Below are 5,627 nucleotides of genomic sequence, written 5' to 3'. Positions count from 1 at the left end.
TAATAAATTTCTACAAAATCAAACTACCTACATAATTTATTTCTTCCTCCCTCCGTCAGGTGGTGAAGATCATATTGGTGACAGTGCAGCTGTGCCTCTTCGCGCATTCACGCTACAATCACATCAACTACACCTGGGATAATCGCATCGCTTTTTCGCATCTATTTTTGCGCGGCTGGGACTCTTCTCGTGAAGTGGAATCCTACCCGCCTTCTGTAGGCCCCTTTGCGCTCTACGAAAAATCCGATTTCTATAACACCATCGACTATGCGGTGCGCGGTTATGCCAACATGAGTCGTTCCATCGGCCCCTATGATTACCCGACCGACAACAACGAGATGGCCCCTCTGCATCTCTGCCTCTACAACTATCGCGAAGGCACGATTTTCGGTTTCAATGAGTCGTACATTTTCAATCCGGACATCACTGAGTTCTGTCTGTATTTGCCGCCAAATGTGACCAAGATGGGTGTGCAGGCGTATCTCAAGCAAAGCGGCGTCGAGTTGAGTTTCTCTTCGCTGGTCAAGGCGACGCTGGTGTTCGCCATAAAGACGATCAATTTTAAGGCTTACGGCGGGCCGTTGTCCGCGCCCGATTGCTTCAAGTTCGATGTGAGTATAATCTTCGACAATCGCGATCACGACGGACAAATGCTGCTTTCGCTGGATGCGGATGCGCAGCGTTTGCGCTGCAAAGGCGATGTTGAGTTCATTTCGAATGCAGAATTTGATGCGGCTTTGCGCAGCATGTTGAACATCCTGGTGCTGATGGTGTGTTTACTGTCCTTTGCGCTGTGCTCCCGCGCGCTGTATCGCGCCTACTTGCTGCGCTGCCAGACGGTGAACTTCTTCCGCATGCACTTCAACAAGGAGCTGAGCTTCGACGGTCACATGGAGTTTGTGAATTTTTGGTGAGTGATATACTTTTTAAAATGAAATCTCAATTTAGGGGCGGTAGTGAATCAAACCACCGTCACGAAAAAATGTGACGATTGGCATGCAACGGAAGCGCATCTTTCTTCACTTTGTCTTGCTGCATTTATTAAAATTTTGAGTTGTTGAGCGTTAGCATGGGCCGGAAATCGGCTTTTTAAGAATTTTGATTGGTAATAGCAAAAATATGGTTCATTATGCTCTAAAAAATATCTGTGTGAAGTGTGAAAATTTTTGGTCAATATCCTAGGCTCGCTCAAGTCCATCAAAGTCCAAGTACTAAAAAAAAATTTTCTTACCTATCCTCGATTCTCTACAAAAAAGGTCCATATACCAAATTAAAGGACTAATACTTTAGAAGATTATTGCAATTTTAACAAAAAAAATGTATTAATTAACTTATTTATTAATTTTTATTTTTTGAGCATATTAAACTTTGATGGACTTGGGCGAGCCTAGAATATTGACCAAAAAATTCCAAATTTCACACATATTTTTTATAAAGCATAATGATTCATATGTTTGCTATTACCAATCAAAATTCTAAAAAAAACGGATTTTCGGTCCACGCTATTGAGCGTACTGCACAGCATTTTAATTTTAATACAAAATACGAACAGCAAATGAATCGAGCATATGTTATATTTTGTATTTAAACTAACAATTACTTAAACGCTATTTTTTCTTCGCACGCGCAGGTACGTAATGATCATCATCAACGATTTGCTGCTCATCATTGGCTCGTCACTGAAGGAGCAAATCGAACGCAAATTTCTAGTCGTCGATCAATGGGACACCTGCTCACTCTTTCTAGGCATCGGTAATTTGCTGTGTGGTTCGGCGTGCTGCGCTATCTGGGCTTCTTCAAGACCTACAACGTCGTCATACTCACACTGAAGAAAGCCGCGCCGAAAATCCTACGCTTCCTACTCGCAGCGCTACTCATCTATGCCGGTTTTACATTCTGCGGCTGGCTCATACTCGGCCCCTACCATATGAAGTTCCGCTCGCTCGCTACCACCTCGGAGTGTCTTTTCGCGTTAATCAATGGTGATGACATGTTTGCCACCTTCGCGACACTCTCATCAAAGGCCGACTGGCTGTGGTGGTTCTGCCAAATCTACTTGTACTCCTTCATTTCGCTGTACATTTATGTCGTGCTATCGCTCTTCATCTCAGTCATTATGGATGCATATGACACGATCAAGTGCTACTATCGTGACGGCTTCCCCATTTCGGATCTGAAAGCATTCGTGGGCACGCGCAACGAGGAGGATCTCACATCAGGTGTGTTCATGAACAACATGGATGACTTTGATGGGAACGGTTTGCTGGATGTGCTACGCCAAGTCTGTTGTTGTGGGCGTTGTCGGGGGGACAGTGGCGGTACAAGTGGCAGCAACGGACCCTCTGGGTACACCAGTCTAACGAGTATAATCAAGTGATTGAATGTTGTTGAGAATATTGATGATGTACATTCAATTGGAACTGTACTGATGAATGAGACGACGACGACGACCACGAACGAACGGAGTACGAATTGACGCTTGGAATGTGTTGTGACACCGCCGCTGCTGATTTGCTGAAATGCTATGTTTGCAAGCGTTGTTCATGGCATGCATTAGCTGATTCATGTATTATTATTTCTTTTTACTTTACTCTTAGTCATATACATAATATATAGTTTGCTTTTTTGTTGATTTTGTTTAGTTGAAAGTTAAATATTTGCTTGCTGGCAAAATATGAATGCTACGTACTGTATTTCAAAGTTTGCCTTCATACATACATACATATGTATGTATTATCTATAAATCCGAATGAGGAACAAGCATGCTTGAATACATAAATATGTGACTTCAGAATAGATCGAGTAATAGGTTGTAGCTTCATATGAAACCGGGAAATGCATTTTTGCGCTTGTAAAGAAGAGCTTGCTGGAACAATGCCAGCAAATTGAAAATAAAGAGGGCGCTACCGCTTTGTAAATTAGATTTTGTTGTGTAAAAATCAGGGACCAAAAATCAGTTTTACAAGCGTATTTTGTGTCATAGGTTATTAAACCTGTAATAACATTTTGTAAGTAATTTATCTGTGGGTAATTTCGTAACTTTGAAACCACATTAGGATAAAAAAAGACATGCTGAAGATTGGCTGACTTCCAAAACGTCAATTGCTTTGCCTAGTGTACAAAGTGTAAAGTTCCGTAACGCCGGACTACAAATGGTTGACAATGTATACTTTTCCAAAACGTATCCGAAAAGTTAACAAAACGTATCGCTAGAGCAATCATCGCATCACTNCGAAAGGGCGTTCAGTGTTATATTAGGGGCATTCTCCGAATCTTGCAAAGCCGTTGCACGTAGCACGGATTGCATAACTTGCAAACATACAACAACAAAATACATGGGAAACACCATTTCCTATCGCTGCAAAATATGCAACGTCCAAACCCAAGTATATATTTTGCAAAAAAGCATAGCACATGTACATATTTCTCTCATTCCTCTCATCTCGCTCACTTCATTTTTTTTGCTGTATCTTGTTATTGTATTTGATACAGAATTTCGTGCAATCCTTGCATCGTGCAAGACTTCGAGAATATCCCTATTGAATATTCAAAATATGCAATGTTTATGGTAATGTTTCACAACTCTGCATATACAAACAGTTTAAATACCGCAGTAGAACAGTATCTAAACATTGTATTGGTATGTTTTGGAAGTCAGCCATTTATTCAAGTGCGAATATAAAATTTTAATTTTTGAAAAAAAAATATATATATTTTTTATTAATAAAGTTACGAGTAAATTTTGTAAAGCCAAAGAAGTGACGAGTTTGCATGTTCATGTTTGTATAACCTGTTCAATAGAAAATAATTCGACGCAAATTTCTAAATTTAATTACGAACAAATTTACTCAATATAAACGTTAAATCGCCTACAAGTATGCATTAAAGTGTATATTTTGTTGTGAAGTAGGTGAAAATAAAATTCGCAGACAATAATTAAAAAAACACATAAACTTTGTTGTAGTTAGTCAAAAGACATTTATTTTTGATAAACAAAAATGAAGAAACACAATTTGAGTTCTTTCGCAAGTGGATTGATAGAGGATTAAAATATTGCTGGGAGAATAAAATGTGGCTAGCAACATTTTTTCATGCAACATTATTGCGCCTTGTAATACACTTGCTTTAAAAAGACTATATTTTATGTCCACTCATTTATAAGCATTTAGTTTTTCAAATTCCAACTTCTTCCACTATTCTAACTTTTGCTCATTCCATTCTAAAGCATTATCGTTTTTTTTTAATTGATATTTAAAAGCTTCTACCACCACACAGGAATCATTACCACCAGAATGAACTCTAACTACACTCATACGATTTAAAATACAATTAAATATACTACATATATGTACATAAATGAAATAGTTCATAGATATATACATGTGTAATTTATTCCATATTTCTGCCAAAAAAAAACAAGCGATTTATAATTTAATAAAAAAAAAATCATATTTTAAACTATTTCTATTTACTACTTACTATGTTGATACATATGTACATATGTATATGTGTGGGTATTTTCCCTACAAATTGTTGGCGCATAAGAAACAGATAAATTCTTACTATATGCAATTGTCAAAAGTGCTAAAGCTTATATTCATAGGTATGTCAGTGCATGTACGTTTATAAATATATGCATAACAGCTCGCTTATACATACATACCTACATAATAATCACGCTCATGTTAGTTTAGTGTTGTTGCTTGGGGCAAATGTAGGCTTGCGCAAAACTTTGTAAAGGACGCAACTATATACACAAAAAAATAATAGAAAAATAAATATATCAACACAATTTGTTTAGTCGTAACAAAAAAAAAATACTTTTTTCTTATTTATGATTTGTACTTTTTCTCTCTTTCGTTTCTTTTTCTTTTCACTTTACAGTTATGTTTATGAGACGCGCGTCTGATGAATGTTTATTGGTCATGAAATAAATGAAAATCAGTCCACGATTCATTCAGATGTATGTATGTTTGTACGCAAAACAATACATATACAGATGTACATATATACATAGGTCTAAGTATATATTTGTAATTGAACGCAAATAAGTACATATATGTGAAATATGTAGTTTAAATAAAATTATACTAATAATCTTATACCTGAAGATTAAATATGGGAAACGTTAAAAAACATACTATTATTTAAATTTACAACAAAAGATGGGGGTTTAATTGCATGCGAAACTACAAGGGAATATTTGCCTAAACAAGGGAAGAATGGTATGCTGGTGTACATACCGCAAAGGATCCTAATTAGAGATGTACCGGATAGAAATTTTGATGGGTGACCGAATTCCGGACACTATGTTAAAAAAAAAGAGCCGCATTCGGATATCCGTAGTTAGACTGCTGTCACTGCGAATTTCACAATAGTTTAGTAATAAAAGGACCAAAGAAACACAAGGCAAATGGAAACGACTTCAAATGACGTCTGTTGTAACTGCAGGAAATAAAGTTCTCCCATATTGTTCCGTCTTGACATGGANATTAATTTCAGGTCTTCAAAAACCTTCAAGATTTCGTTAATCACAGTGGTGCCAAGGCGAAGATATATAACACCGTGCGACAGTAAATTTTACACACACAAAAATTAATATATTCGCGAAAATATACTTAGTTTTT

The 5,627-nt window shown here is 37.1% G+C and overlaps 1 pseudogene; it reads left to right on the top strand.

Moving 5' to 3' along the window:
- Positions 1–59: 59 nt before the first annotated feature.
- On the top strand, positions 60–5,382 carry LOC108379491 (mucolipin-3 pseudogene; annotated as a pseudogene).
- The last annotated feature ends 245 nt before the right edge of the window (positions 5,383–5,627 follow it).

Source organism: Rhagoletis zephyria, unplaced genomic scaffold, assembly GCF_001687245.7.
Source record: "Rhagoletis zephyria isolate East Lansing unplaced genomic scaffold, Rhagoletis_zephyria_1.1 Rzeph_scaffold_16535, whole genome shotgun sequence".
Classification (NCBI taxonomy): Eukaryota; Metazoa; Arthropoda; class Insecta; order Diptera; family Tephritidae; genus Rhagoletis; species Rhagoletis zephyria.
The sequence above is the reverse complement of the archived record's forward strand: the minus strand, read 5'-3'. Positions and strand labels throughout refer to the sequence as shown.